Source organism: Bombina bombina, chromosome 1 (assembly GCF_027579735.1).
Source record: "Bombina bombina isolate aBomBom1 chromosome 1, aBomBom1.pri, whole genome shotgun sequence".
Classification (NCBI taxonomy): domain Eukaryota; kingdom Metazoa; phylum Chordata; class Amphibia; order Anura; family Bombinatoridae; genus Bombina; species Bombina bombina.
The window spans coordinates 1,569,602,461-1,569,619,960 of record NC_069499.1 but is presented as its reverse complement, the minus strand read 5'-3'; positions in this window follow the sequence as shown (position 1 = coordinate 1,569,619,960).

Genomic DNA, 17,500 nt, shown 5'->3' with positions numbered 1-17,500 from the left:
TCATTTGCATCCCTCTCTATATAGCATCTTATAATCATTTGTATCCCTCTCTATATGGCATTTTATAATCATTTGTATCCCTCTCTATATAGCATTTTATAATCATTTGTATCCCTCTCTATATAGCATTTTATAATCATTTGCATCCCTCTCTATATAGCATCTTATAATCATTTGTATCCCTCTCTATATGGCATCTTATAATCATTTGTATCCCTCTCTATATGGCTGTATCCCTCTCTATATAGCATTTTATAATCATTTGTATCCCTCTCTATATGGCATTTTATAATCATTTGCATCCCTCTCTATATGGCATCTTATAATCATTTGCATCCCTCTCTATATGGCATTTTAGAATAATTTGATACCGTGAAGCTATTTGTATAATCTGATAAAATCATCTCTTCATTATTTTATTCTGTACAAGCTTTTTTTTATTCTCCTTCCTGCCTTTTATGTCACCCCGTGTGCCAGCCTCTCATTACACATTTATGCCAACCTGCCGTGGTCTACACAATAATGCCACCCTCAGCCAGTGTTCCAGCCCAGTAATACTCTTTATATAAAGATCTTAATGCCTGTGCCAGAGAGCTGACGGCTAGATTGTGTGTTTTGCGGTATGAGTGAAAGAGCAGCGTTAAGGCTCTTTTTCACTACCGCTGGTATTACGAGTCTTGCAGGTTTAGGGGCACCGCACACTTTTTTGGCCGTAATGCAACGTAACTACTGCAGCTTTCAAAAAGTCCTTTTTCACTGGGACTTCCTTTGCGCAGGTATTACGAGTTTGCCTGGGAGGCCAAAAAGTGAGCGGTACAGCCTATTTATTTTAACTAGGTAGTTAGTAAATAGTTAATAACTATTTAGTAACTAGTCTATCTAGTTAAAATAAATACAAACTTACCTGTGAAATAAAAAATAAAACCTAAGCTAGCTATTAGTTATATTGTAGCTAGCTTAGGGTTTATTTTACAGGTAAGTATTTAGTTTTAAATAGAAATTATTTAGTTATTAATAGTAAGTTTTATTTATATTTATTTTAATTACATTAAAGTTAGTGGGTGTTAGGGTTAGGGTTAGACTTAGGGTTAGAGGTTTATAACTTTAGTATAGTGGCAGGGGAAGATTAGGGGTTAATAAATGTAGGTAGGTGGCGGCGATGTTAGTGGTGGCAGATTAGGGGTTAATAAGTGTAATGTAGGTGGCGGCGGTGTCGGGGGCTGCAGATTAGGGGTTAATAAGTGTAATGTAGGTGGCAGCGACATTGGGGGCGGCAGATTAGGGGTTAATAAGTATAATGTAGGTAGCGGCAACACTGGGGGCGGCAGATTAGGGTTTAATAAGTGTACTGTAGGTGACGGCGATGTGGCGGCAGATTAGGGGTTAATAAGTGTAATGTAGGTCGCGGCGATGTCAGGGACTGCAGATTAGGGGTGTTTAGACTCAGGGTTTATGTTAGGGTGTTAGGTGTAAACATAAATTTTGTTTCCCCATAGGAATGAATGGGGCTGCGTTACGGAGCTTTACGCTCCTTTATTACAGGTGTTAGGCTTTTTTCAGCCAGCTCTCCCTATTGATGCCTATGGGGAAATCGTGCCCAAGCACGTAAAACCAGCTCACCGCAGCTCACCGCAGAGCTGGTATTGGAGTGCGGTATGGAGCTCAATTTTGCTTTACGCTGCAATATTGCCTGCTAATGCTGGGTTTTTCAAAACCTGTAATACCAGCGCTGTAGAGAGGTGAGCGGTGGCAATAACTTGCAAGTTAGCACGGAGCAGCTCTTACCACAAAACTCGTAATCTAGCCGTGAGTTAAAACTTCACATTAACCTATGACATAAGTAAAACCCTTTGTCAGCTCCAAAGATAGGGTTAAAATCTTCAAGTAAATAACTTATTTAAACAAAATACAACCATATGCTATTACTGTATAATACAGCTATATAATAAATACAGCCATATGCTATTACTGTATAATACAGCTATATAATAAATACAGCCATATGCTATTACTGTATAATACAGCTATATAATAAATACAGCCATATGCTATTACTGTATAATACAGCTATATAATAAATATAACCATATGCTATTACTGTATAACACAGCTATATAATAAATATAACCATATGCTGTTACTGTATAATACAGCTATATAATAAATATAACCATATGCTATTACTGTATAACACAGCTATATAATAAATATAACCATATGCTATTACTGTATAACACAGCTATATAATAAATACAACCTTATCCTATTACTGTATAATACAGCTATATAATAAATACAGCCATATGCTATTACTGTATAACACAGCTATATAATAAATACAACCATATGAAATTACTGTATAACACAGCTATCTAATAAATACAACCTTATTCTATTACTGTATAATACAGCTATATAATAAATATAACCATATGCTGTTACTGTATAACACAGCTATATAATAAATACAACAGTATGCTATTACTGTATAACACAGCTATATAATAAATACAACCTTATGCTATTACTGTATAACACAGCTATATAATAAATACAACCTTATGCTATTACTGTGTAACAGAGCTATAGGATAAATACAACCTTATGCTATTACTGTGTAACAGAGCTATATAATAAATACAACCATATGCTATTACTGTGTAACAGAGCTATAGGATAAATACAACCTTATGCTATTACTGTGTAACACAGCTATATGATAAATACAACCTTATGCTATTACTGTATAACAGAGCTATAGGATAAATACAACCTTATGCTATTACTGTATAACACAGCTATATGATAAATACAACCTTATGCTATTACTGTATAACAGAGCTATAGGATAAATACAACCTTATGCTATTACTCTATAACAGAGCTATAGGATAAATGCCTTATGCTATTACTGTATAACAGAGCTATAGGATAAATACAACCTTATGCTATTACTCTATAACAGAGCTATAGGATAAATACAACCTTATGCTATTACTGTGTAACAGAGCTATATAATAAATACAACCTTATGCTATTACTGTATAACAGAGCTATAGGATAAATACAACCTTATGCTATTACTGTATAACAGAGCTATAGGATAAATACCTTATGCTATTACTGTATAACAGAGCTATAGGATAAATACAACCTTATGCTATTACTGTATAACAGAGCTATAGGATAAATACAACCTTATGCTATTACTGTGTAACAGAGCTATATAATAAATACAACCTTATGCTATTACTGTATAACAGAGCTATAGGATAAATACAACCTTATGCTATTACTGTATAACACAGCTATATGATAAATACAACCTTATGCTATTACTGTATAACAGAGCTATAGGATAAATACCTTATGCTATTACTGTATAACAGAGCTATAGGATAAATACAACCTTATGCTATTACTGTATAACAGAGCTATAGGATAAATACCTTATGCTATTACTGTATAACAGAGCTATAGGATAAATACAACCTTATGCTATTACTGTATAACAGAGCTATAGGATAAATACAACCTTATGCTATTACTGTGTAACAGAGCTATATAATAAATACAACCTTATGCTATTACTGTATAACAGAGCTATAGGATAAATACAACCTTATGCTATTACTGTATAACACAGCTATATGATAAATACAACCTTATGCTATTACTGTATAACAGAGCTATAGGATAAATACCTTATGCTATTACTGTATAACAGAGCTATAGGATAAATACAACCTTATGCTATTACTGTATAACAGAGCTATAGGATAAATACAACCTTATGCTATTACTGTATAACAGAGCTATAGGATAAATACAACCTTATGCTATTACTGTGTAACAGAGCTATATAATAAATACAACCTTATGCTATTACTGTATAACAGAGCTATAGGATAAATACAACCTTATGCTATTACTGTATAACACAGCTATATAATAAATACAACCTTATGCTATTACTGTATAACAGAGCTATAGGATAAATACAACCTTATGCTATTACTGTATAACAGAGCTATAGGATAAATACAACCTTATGCTATTACTGTATAACACAGCTATAGGATAAATACAACCTTATGCTATTACTGTGTAACACAGCTATATGATAAATACAACCTTATGCTATTACTGTATAACAGAGCTATAGGATAAATACAACCTTATGCTATTACTCTATAACAGAGCTATAGGATAAATACAACCTTATGCTATTACTGTATAACACAAATTTGATAAATACCTTATGCTATTACTGTATAACAGAGCTATAGGATAAATACAACCTTATGCTATTACTGTGTAACAGAGCTATAGGATAAATACAACCTTATGCTATTACTGTGTAACAGAGCTATAGGATAAATACAACCTTATGCTATTACTGTATAACACAGCTATTTGATAAATACCTTATGCTATTACTGTGTAACAGAGCTACAGTATAGGATAAATACAAACTTATGCTATTACTGTGTAACACAGCTAAAATGATAGGAGCAGCCTCTTATTGCTCAACATGTGCCAAACTCAGAGAAGAACTTTTCTGTAGTATATCAGTCTGTTTCTGATTTAAAAGTCCAGTCCCAAAACACAAGGCAATCCCTCTCTGAACAAGAGAAATGGCAAAACCCCAGATGCACATTTTAGCCTAGTGTGAGCCTTGTCAGTGTGGTGCAGTCATATACCGCTAGGCACATTGAGCAACGGATCCACGTCTGACTCCCCGCATCACCCTTAGGGGGACTTTTCTGAGGGTCATAATTTGCATAAATAAAAAGAGAAGCGCTCAACCGGGGAACGAACAATAGCATAATAGCTTGTTCTATAACTAATTACCACCCAAGGAGAAGCCTCTTTTTGCTCATCATGTGTCTTTCACAGGAGAATTGCCTGGTATTTCGGGGCTGGACTGACCTTACTTGGTGGTAACAGACTGATATACTTCAGGAAAGTTTTCCTTAGTGAAAAGCAGAACTGGGCTGAAAGAGGCTGCTCCTGGGTGGTAATTCGCCATAGAACAAGCTACTGAGCTGTGGTTCTTCCTGGAAGAGCGCTTCTCTCAATGCATGCATAGGGTTGCCACCCGCCCCAGTATCACCGGGACAGTCCCGGTCTGACACTGTGTGTCCCGTGTCCCAGAATTTCCCTCAAATGCCCCGGGCTAAAAGCTCCCCTGGCACAGCAAGCAGCAGTAGCAGTGAGCACACATAAAAAAAAACTTAGCTGGCCAAGGGAGCTCTTAGCCCGGAGTTACTAAAATACGGGGTGGAGTCTGGAAGAGAGACGGAGGAGTGTGTTGGAGGGGGAAGAGGGTTGAGGAGTCGACCGGAAACACATTTGTGCAAAGTTAGACCTTCTGCGCTCTTTTGTTTGGGCAGACTCAGTCTCGACTGTCTACCCGTGTGACCGTTATGGATGCTTTTAAAGAATTGGTAAGCGCCCTGGGCTGGCCCCTGTGAGAAGTGGTGAGCTGAGCAACAGCAACTGGCAATGCGTGGGCGACAGAGAGCTTCAAGTCCGCTGCTACCCGAGCTTTCTTTGCTTTTATTGATGTAACACTGGGTTTTAACATTTTGCAATAAATGTTATGTTTTACTTTTGCCTGTAGTCCCGCCACGCTTTTTTTCGTTTTGTTTCTTTGTGGATGCTTCTAGTCAGACTGTTGGGAAGTCTGTGAGCGGTTTGCAGGGCTATACTATTTGTTTTGTTTAGAAGTGGAGCCAAGAAGATCATTACGTAGCATTGCTACACGCCGGAGACGAGTGAAGCTGAAAAGCTACAAGTGAGGCTGCCATTGAAGACGCCGGGGCCTGAGCTATCGGAACGCCAAACACTGAGAGTAAGGTACAGAAGTTCTAAGTACTTGTGTTGTGGCTTATATGCTTTTCCTCAGGATAAAGTCTATTGAACTTACTTTAATGGAGCTTTTCACAGTATATATGATACCACTTGAGCGCTTGTAAGGGTACTTTACTTTGTAAATTTTCATAGCTTCAAGACCTATATATATACTGTATACAGTATCTCACACAAGTGAGTACACCCCTCACATTTTTGTAAATATTTTATTATATCTTTTCATGTGACAACACTGAAGAAATGACACTTTGCTACAATGTAAAGTTGTGAGTGTACAGCCTGTATAACATTGAAATTTGCTGTCCCCTCAAAATAACTAAACACACATTCATTAATGTCTAAACCGTTGGCAACAAAAGTGAGTACACCCCTAAGTGGAAATGTCCAAATTGGGCTCAATTAGCCATTTTTCCTCCCCGGTGTCATGTGACTCGTTAGTGTTACAAGGTCTCAGGTGTGAATGGGGAGCAGGTGTGTTAAAATTGGTGTTATCGCTCTCACACTCTCTCATACTGGTCACTAGAAGTTCAACATGGCACCTCATGGCAAAGAACTCTCTGAGGATTTGAAAAAAAGAATTGTTGCTCTACATAAAGATGGCCTAGGCTATAAGAAGATTGCCAACACCCTGAAACTGAGCTGCAGCATGGTGGGCAAGACCATACAGCGGTTTCACAGGACAGGTTCCACTCAGAACAGGCCTCGCCATGATCGACAAAATAAGTTGCACGTGCTCAGCGTCATATCCAGAGGTTGTCTTTGGGAAATAGACGTATGAGTGCTGCCAGCATTGCTGCAGAGGTTGAAGGGGGGGGGGGGGTCAACCTGTCAGTGTTCAGACCATACGCCACACACTGCTTCAAATTGGTCTGCATGGCTGTCGTCCTAGAAGGAAGCCTCTATTAAAAATGATGCACAAGAAAGCCTGCAAACAGTTTGCTGAAGTCAAGCAGACTAAGGACATGGATTACTAGAACCATGTCCTGTGGTCTGATGAGACCAATATAAACTTATTTGGTTCAGATGGTGCCAAGCATGTGTGGCGGCAACCAGGTGAGGTACAAAGACAAGTGTGTCTTGCCTTGCTAAAGAAGCTGAGGGTGAAGGTGATGGACTGGCCAAGCATGTCTCCAGACCTAAACCCTATTGAGCATCTGTGGGACATCCTCAAATGGAAGGTGGGGGAGCGCAAGGTCTCTAACATCCACCAGCTCTGTGATGTCGTCATGAAGGAGTGGAAGAGGACTCCAGTGGCAACCTGTGAAGCTCTGGTGAACTCCATGCCCAAGAGGGTTAAGGCAGCGCTGGAAAATAATGGTGGCCACACAAAATATTGACACTTTGGGCCTAATTTGGACATTTCCACTTAAGGGTGTACTGTACTCACTTTTGTTGCCAACGGTTTAGACATTAATGGCTGTGTGTTGAGTTATTTTGAGGGGACAGCAAATTTACACTGTTCTACAGGCTGTACACTCACTACTTTACATTGTAGCAAAGTGTCATTTCTTCAGTGTTGTCACATGAAAAGATATAATCAAATATTTACAGAAATGTGAGGCGTGTACTCACTTTTGTGAGATAATGAATATATATATATATATAAATTTGATTTCATATTGAATTTAATGCTGCGAGAAGCCACTCCCAAGCCACGCCAAAGACACACCCTCCCCACCTCCATTTAAAAAGTGTCCAGGAATCTTCTGGGCAAACGGTGGCAACCCAATGCATGCAGTAAGTGACTCAAAGCCTGATTTTTATAGATGTTTTTATGATGTATGTATTTGCATTTTAACCTATAATAATGGGTAGGGGCAGTGTATTCAGGAGGTGCCTAACAGTTATTGCTTGTGTGCTCACCCAACGCCTCAATAGATCAACTGCACTAAAGCTGAAGTGAGTTAGTAATACTTTAAATTCCTTATGTTCCTCACATAGAAGAAAATGTTCTTTTTATTTTAAAATATATATTTTTAAATATATCTGAATATTCTTTCGAAAAATATATTTCTATATCTATCTATCTATCTATATATCTATCTACACATATATATATCCACACACACAGATATAGATATATATTGTATATACCGATATATAGAAAGATTTATTTTAAAAATGAAATTTTTTTCTATGTGAAAAACATAGGATTTTCAAGTATTTCCATTAAAAACACATTCAAAATGATTAAAATTGATATTGCATGTTTCAATGTATTTGACTTGGAAGGGCTCAAAAGTGTATATATATATCTCACTCTCACCCCAGCTCTTACTCACATATTCAACCGATCCCTTACTACTGGTTCATTTCCATTATCCTTCAAACATGCAAAGGTCACCCCCATCCTCAAAAAACCCTCCCTCGATCCCCAATTCTCCTGCAAACTACCGCCCCATATCACTACTTCCGCTAGCTTCTAAAGTCCTGGAAAAACTAGTTTTCAATCGCCTAACACACTTCCTATCCTCCAACTCATTGCTTGACCCCCTGCAATCTGGCTTCCGTCCACAACACTCAACTGAGACTGCCCTCACCAAGGTTACTAACAATCTTCTTTCTGCTAAAAACTATACTTATCTTACTTGGCCTGTCTGCTGCCTTTGACACTGTTGACCATCCCCTCCTCCTACAGACTCTCAGCTCCCTTGGGCTCTGTGACATTGCCCTCTCCTGGATCCACTCTTATTTCTCTAATAGGTCCTTTTCTGTCTCATTTGCTGGCGACTCCTCCTCAACATTGCCTCTGTCTGTTGGAGTACCTCAAGGTTCTGTTCTGGGTCCTCTACTCTTCTCTATTTATACTTCCTCACTGGGTAAACTTATCAGTAGCTATGGATTCAACTATCACCTCTATGCTGATGATACTCAGATCTACCTATCCACCCCTGCACTCTCTCCTTCTGTCCTTTCCCACATCAGCGACTGCTTATCTGGCATTTCTTCCTGGATGGCCTCTCACCACCTAAAAATCAACATGTCCAAGACTGAGCTTCTTCTAATCCCCTCATCTAATTCTACTCCAGTTTCTAACTTTACTATCACTGTCGGTGACACCACTATCTCCCCATCACCCCAAGTCCGCTGCCTAGGAGTTACGCTCGACTCCAATCAGTCCTTCATACCCTACATCCAATCGCTCTCTTCATCCTGTCGCAACCACCTACACAATATCTCCAAAATTCGTTCTTTTCTGAGTGCTGAAACTACTAAACAGCTAATCCATTCCCTAGTAATTTCCCGACTTGACTACTGTAACAACCTACTAACTGGCCTTCCTCTCTCCCACCTCTCCCCCCTTCAATCCATCCTATATGCCTCTGCTAGGCTAATCCACCTCTCCCAACGCTCTGTATCTGCTGCACCCCTCTGTGAGTCCCTTCACTGGCTCCCCATTCACAGCAGAATTAAATTCAAAATTCTCACTCTGACGTACAAAGCCATTACCAATGCAGCTCACCCATACCTGTCCTCACTCATCAACAAATATACTCCTGCCTGCCCCCTAAGATCCCACAACGATCTACTCCTTGCCTCTTCTACCATCACCTCCTCTCATGCTAGACTACAGGACTTCTCTCGTGCGGCACCAACCCTCTGGAACGCACTTCCTCGAGCTGTCAGACTTTCCCCCAACCTCTCCTCCTTTAAACGCTCCCTAAAGACCTTCTTGTTCAGGGAAGCCTATCACCAAATCAGTAACAAATGAATTCCACTTGCCTAATAGTTGCCCTCATCTAACTTCACACTAACGTCATTCCCACCTTTGCAGTCCCCACCTCCTGTTTCTCACCATCCTACCCATTTAGATTGTAAGTTCCCACGGGAACAGGGCTCCCAATTCCCCCTGTATTTGTTTGTTAAATTTTGTCTGGTGTCTCATATTGTACTGTCCTTTTATCTTTGTAACATATGAACAGCGCTGCGGAATCTGTTGGCGCTTTATAAATGTGTATATGTATATATGTGTGTGCTTGCGTGTGTGTATATAAGTGCATACATGTGTATTTATCGGGTTTATATGTATATATGTGTGATGCATATATGTGTGTGTGCTTGTGTGTATATACGTATATATATATATATATATATGTGTGTGTGTGTGTGTATGTGTAAACATTTGTATATATGTGTATATGTATATATGTGTGTGCTTGCGTGTGTGTATATAAGTGCATACATGTATATTTATCGGGTTTATATGTATATATGTGTGATGCATATATGTGTGTGTGCTTGTGTGTATATACGTATATATATATATATATATATATATATATATATGGGTGTGTGTGTATGTGTAAACATGTGTATATGTATATATGTGTGTGTGCTTGTGTGTGTGTGTGTGTATATAAGTATATATATATATATATATATATATATATATGTGTGTGTGTGTGTGTATTTTTATTTGTGAATATGTATGTATGTGTGCACATACACATTTAAACAGATGAATACACATATATAGACATGTACATACACATGAAATGGAGCCTTTTCCAGTCACTTTGCCATATACCATATTAATGTTTTATTAATAATAATAATAATATGAAATAGTTTTATCAAAAGTGTACATAAAAATGTCAATACTTTATTTTAATGTGTTGTGATATTTTGTGCAACTTTCTTTTTAACCCTTACAGTTTACTTCAGGTCTGAAGTTGCGCTAAATATTCTAGCTCAGTTTTGCCTTTCATTCAATCACAAACTATAACTTTCAACTTATTATAGTAGCGCAAGTTAGCGCTGTTGCGATACCCATTGAAAGTATAAGCTTTGCCTGTGAGAAGTTCGGCTGCTCTTATCCTTCTCTGTGCGCAATGGCGGTGTGGTCAAGTGATATTGGTTATCGCGCCTGCACTATTATCCGTGCACCACTTGTAAACTTGCCCTTAGGTGTCATTGGATTCTTCTCAATCAGTTTTTATTTTCTTTTAATATAAAATTCCCCGGTAGGTTTTGAATAATGAATAACGAATATCGAAAAAGTCTCTAGACCACTGGTTTTCAAACCTGCTCTCAGGTAACCCTAACAGGCCACGTTTTGAGGATATCTGCACTGGAGCACAGGTGAAATAATCATCTGATTAATAAACACAGTTATTTTACCTGCTCTCATTCAAGGTTATCCTGAAAACCTGGCCAATGCTCTAAACTCAGGAGGGTGACGGGGAACATTTTAATGAGCTGCACAATATACTGTTCTGTTATCACAGACAATAACTGGTTAATAGTGTCTCGTGTGTATAACTAACCAGCTAAGCCTGTCGGTGTTCTAAAATTTTCCTGGACCAGAAGAATGCCGGTGTTCTATCAGATTCTGCTCCTTTGTCAGAATCTGCTCCCTCTTACTGCGCATGCTCCGTATGACGTAATCGCACTCCACATATGTTAAATAGGAATGTGTGGAATGCGATTATGTCAATCAGCAAAATGCGCAGTCAGAGGGAGCAGATTCTGACTTGGAAGCTGTAGGGTCGGATTTTGCTGATCAAACAAATGCGCGCATGCGCTTATATATCGCTTATCACAGTCAGGAAGAAAAAGGCAACAATTACAGCGTGTCCTGTGTGTGTATATATATATATATATATATATATATATATATATTCACTATCGTGTCACATCGAATTTTGGCTCCTCCTTGAGTCTCCTCCTAGCGTTGTTCTTTAAGCTGGACATATAGCCTGGCTGAGGTAAAAAAATATAGCATTATATTCATACTGTTGTTAAACATATGCTCTCTCCAAGTTTTAACCCCTGCATTGGCAAAACATGAAGCCTAGGATGAGGGAAGGATGGGGGAGAGAGAATATGTGTAAACACCCAATAATAATCATAATTTGCAAAAATTAAAAGAGAGAGGCGCTTAACCAGGCAAAAAAAAAGAGGCTGCGTCTTGGGTGGTAACTAGCCGTAGAACGAGCTATTATGTTATGGTTCATTCCCAGGTTGAGTGCTTCTCTATATTTTTATTTATTCAAATAAGAGACCATCTGTCCAACAGCTAAAGGTTGTCCAAAATGGGGTCATGCAACAGGGCAACGGTCCCAAGCACACCAGCAAATCTACAACAGAATGGTTTAAAAAGAAAAGAATAAAGGTGCAATGGCCCAGTCAAAGTCTAGACCTTAACCTGATTGAAATGTTGTGGCGGGATCGTAAGAGAGCTGTGCATAAACGAATGCCCGCAAACCTTAATGAGCTGAAGCAACGTTGTAAAGAAGAGTGGGCCTACATTCCTCCACCACGATGTGAGAGACAGAAAATGATTATTTGAAGTTATTGTTGCTAACGGTGGTTCTACAAGCTATTGAATCATAAGTTGTACTTAATTTTTCACACATGGCTTCTCCATTTTATTTGTGTAAAATAAATTATGACACAGTGTAATATATCATGTGTGGTTGTTCATCTGAGGTTGTATTTACCTAATTTTAACACCTGCTAAGGACCAGATGATTTTTATTATGTCCTGCTACGTAAAACCATAGAATTCAAAGAGGGTGTACTTTCTTTTTACATAACAGTGTGTTTATATATATATATATATATATATATATATATATATATATATATATATATATATATGTGTGTGTGTGTGTGTGTGTAAAAAAATAGACATCTACTAATTAAAAATAAAGAGGCATCAAATAGTATGTCACATACTGAAACACCCAGAGCCCAGATGCAAAACAGTGTGTCATATATTTAAAAATCCAGAGTACAGACTCCAAACAGTGTGTCACATACTAAAACATCCATTTAAGAAACTCCAAACAGTGTGTCACATACTGAAACATACAGAGCAACCTGGCCAATGCCCAAAAAATTGTGAGCAAAAAAATTCTCCCACATGCCCCTTTAAGACACAGGGTAATCAGTAAAATCACGCACCCCTTTAAGACACAGGGTAATCAGTAGAATCCTCCCATCTGCCCCTTTAAGACACAGGGTAATCGGTAAATTCTCCCAACTATCCTTTTTAAGACACAGGGTAATCAGTTAAATTCTCCCAACTGTCCCTTAAAGACACAGGGTAGTAAAAATTCACACAAATGCCCCTTTAAGACACAGGGTGATCAGTTACATTCCCACAACTGTCCCTTTAAGACACAGGGTAATCAGTTAAATTCTCCCAAATGTCCCTTTAAGACACAGGGTAATCAGTTAAATTACCCCAACTGTTCCTTTAAGACACAGGGTAATTATTAAAAAAAAAAGTGTGCCACATACTGAAACATCCAGAGCAGAGATTCCAAAGAGTGTGTCACATACTAAAGATCCAGAGCAGAGACCCCATAGAGTGTGTCACATACTAAAGATCCAGAGCAGAGACCCCAAAGAGTGTGTCACATACTAAAGATCCAGAGCAGAGACCCCAAAGAGTGTGTCACATACTAAAGATCCAGAGCAGAGACCCCAAAGAGTGTGTCACATACTAAAGATCCAGAGCAGAGACCCCATAGAGTGTGTCACATACTAAAGATCCAGAGCAGAGACCCCAAAGAGTGTGTCACATACTAAAGATCCAGAGCAGAGACCCCAAAGAGTGTCCAAAAAGAAAAAATTCTGGCAGCACATAGTAGTGATAAAATGTTCCACTTTATTAAGCAATCTTACTAGCACACAGGTACATCATGGACTGAACGTCTGACGCGTTTCACGCCCCCTAGTGGCGCTTCATCAGAGACAACAGGTGTTCTACTAGCCACAATCTTCTTATACACAGGTAGTGGGCAGGTACATATTTTAACCCTTCAATGTCACAATCAAACACAGTAAACATTAAAAAGGATACTTAATGACAAAATATGCTACAGTTCGCAAGGTCACACAACCCTCATATAACCCTTATCAAGGAAAGAAAATTGTTTAAATATTTAAATATTTAACATTTAACAAATCTTTTTCTTTTAATTTTTACAGTTCACTAAAAGTCCTTATTAGGTAAGCCTATGACTGTATCCATTAGTATAGATGTTCAAAAAAGAAAAATCCAATATTATTTTATTAGAGTCGATTAACTCTTATTCCGATTGTTAGACCTACCAAAAATGTATATATATACATATACAAGAGAATATGTAAATATGCTCATATGTATATATCAATATCCAAACGAATCACTGATAATTTTGAATACACACGAACATAGATGTATACATGTTCATGTGTAAGCACAAATATTCACAGTTCCAGATGTTACTAATTATCAGATTTTATTTATTTTGTTTTAATGTGATTTTATTAATTAATTTTATTTTTAATTTTATTTTGTTTATTTCTAATTTTGTATTGATAACTTACTCATCCTCAACTATATATACAAAAAGGAATGATAATGATTGATATCCTATACAAAATAGCTGATGTCCCATTCCAAATTGAGGCCATTGGGGGTTCTAGTTTTCAACTGATTGATCCAGTTTAATTCTTTTTTATCTAAAATCTTATACTTGTTACCCCCTCTTAAAGGGACCTTTGCTACATCTATAATTTTCACTCTAAATTTCCCTTCATGGGTGAAATGTATCAGATTAAAGTGCCTGGCAATAGTTGAGTCCTTGCAATAATTTTTCACATCATTGACATGTTCCCTGACCCTCACATTGACCTCTCTGGTCGTTTTTCCAACATATTGGATCTTGCAAAGACTGCATTCCAATAGATAAATCGCAAACGTAGTTTTACAATTTGCATAAGACTTTATGGGATAAATATTATTATCCACTGTGGATTGAAAAATATTTGTTACATCCATCATAGGACATGTTAAACATGTTCTAGCTCCACATTTGAAACACCCTACCTTTCTTAGCCAGTTCTCTCCTCTATTGGCTCTCACACTTGGAACCAAACTGGGAGATAGCTGGGCCGCCAATGTCATTGGTTTCTTGGGTACGAATCTGCAACCAGGCATATAATTCTGGAGTGTTTGATTCCCACCAAGTATTGGCATATGTTTCTTTAGGATTTTAACTATGTCAAAAAATTGATTAGTATACTCTGTTGTGAATACAATCATATCTTCATTAAATTGTAGGGGATTGGTTGTATTTGCTTTTTTTCTTATTTTCACTTTGCTGATTTCCAACTTAGTCTTATCCAATTTCTTTTGATCATAACCCCTGGCTATCAACCTTTTTGTTATTTCATCTGCCTGTTGATTGTAAATGGCATCATCCTCAGTATTTCTCCTTAATCTAATGTATTGGCCTCTCGGAATAGCTCGAACCAAATGAGGGGGATGGCAGGAACTTGCATGTAAGATTGTATTACCCGCGGTACTTTTGCGAAAAGTTTTGGAAACAATCCTTCTCTCCTCCACATTCCCCTCCAAGGTTATATCCAAGAAGTCAATACATTTATGATTATAACCTCCTACAAATTTCAAAAACATTTCATTGTCATTCAGAAAAATGCCAAAATCCTTAAATCTAGTATCATCCAAGCGTTCATCTACGATCATAATCAGATCGTCGATGAATCTTTTATAATACAGTATTTTCTCAGTGTGATCTTTAAATGCATAATTGTATAGGTACTTAATTTCCCAGAAGAGTGTGTCACATACTAAAGATCCAGAGCAGAGACCCCAAAGAGTGTGTCACATACTAAAGATCCAGAGCAGAGACCCCAAAGAGTGTGTCACATACTAAAGATCCAGAGCAGAGACCCCAAAGAGTGTGTCACATACTAAAGATCCAGAGCAGAGACCCCAAATAGTGTGTCACATGCTAAAGATCCAGAGCAGAGACCCCAAAGAGTGTGTCACATACTAAAGATCCAGAGCAGAGACCCCAAAGAGTGTGTCACATACTAAAGATCCAGAGCAGAGACCCCAAAGAGTGTGTCACATACTAAAGATCCAGAGCAGAGACCCCAAAGAGTGTATCACATACTAAAGATCCAGAGCAGAGACCCCAAAGAGTGTGTCACATACTAAAGATCCAGACTCCAAAGAGTGTGTCACATACTAAAGATCCAGAGCAGAGACCCCAAAGAGTGTGCCACATACTAAAGATCCAGACTCCAAAGAGTGTGTAACATACTAAAGATCCAGACTCCAAAGAGTGTGTCACATACTAAAGATCCAGACTCCAAAGAGTGTGTCACATACTAAAGATCCAGAGCAGAGACCCCAAAGAGTGTGTCACATACTAAAGATCCAGAGCAGAGACCCCAAAGAGTGTGTCACATACTAAAGATCCAGACTCCAAAGAGTGTGTCACATACTAAAGATCCAGAATCCAAAGAGTGTGTCACATACTAAAGATCCAGACTCCAAAGAGTGTGTCACATACTAAAGATCCAGAGCAGAGACCCCAAAGAGTGTGTCACATACTGAAGATCCAGAGCAGAGACCCCAAAGAGTGTGTCACATACTAAAGATCCAGACTCCAAAGAGTGTGTCACATACTAAAGATCCAGACTCCAAAGAGTGTGTCACATGCTAAAGATCCAGAGCAGAGACCCCAAAGAGTGTGTCACATACTAAAGATCCAGAGCAGAGACCCCAAAGAGTGTGTCACATACTAAAGATCCAGAGCAGAGACCCCAAAGAGTGTGTCACATACTAAAGATCCAGAGCAGAGACCCCAAAGAGTGTGTCACATACTAAAGATCCAGACTCCAAAGAGTGTGTCACATACTAAAGATCCAGACTCCAAAGAGTGTGTCACATACTAAAGATCCAGAGCAGAGACCCCAAAGAGTGTGTCACATACTAAAGATCCAGACTCCAAAGAGTGTGTCACATACTAAAGATCCAGACTCCAAAGAGTGTGTCACATGCTAAAGATCCAGAGCAGAGACCCCAAAGAGTGTGTCACATACTAAAGATCCAGAGCAGAGACCCCAAAGAGTGTGTCACATACTAAAGATCCAGAGCAGAGACCCCAAAGAGTGTGTCACATACTAAAGATCCAGAGCAGAGACCCCAAAGAGTGTGTCACATACTAAAGATCCAGACTCCAAAGAGTGTGTCACATACTAAAGATCCAGACTCCAAAGAGTGTGTCACATACTAAAGATCCAGAGCAGAGACCCCAAAGAGTGTGTCACATACTAAAGATCCAGAGCAGAGACCCCAAAGAGTGTGTCACATACTAAAGATCCAGAGCAGAGACCCCAAAGAGTGTGTCACATACTAAAGATCCAGAGCAGAGACCCCAAAGAGTGTGTCATATACTATAGATCCAGAGCAGAGACCCCAAAGAGTGTGTCACATACTAAAGATCCAGACTCCAAAGAGTGTGTCACATACTAAAGATCCAGACTCCAAAGAGTGTGTCACATACTAAAGATCCAGAGCAGAGACCCCAAAGAGTGTGTCACATACTAAAGATCCAGAGCAGAGACCCCAAAGAGTGTGTCACATACTAAAGATCCAGAGCAGAGACCCCAAAGAGTGTGTCACATACTAAAGATCCAGAGCAGAGACCCCAAAGAGTGTGTCACATACTAAAGATCCAGAGCAGAGACCCCAAAGAGTGTGTCACATACTAAAGATCCAGACTCCAAAGAGTGTGTCACATACTAAAGATCCAGACTCCAAAGAGTGTGTCACATACTAAAGATCCAGAGCAGAGACCCCAAAGAGTGTGTC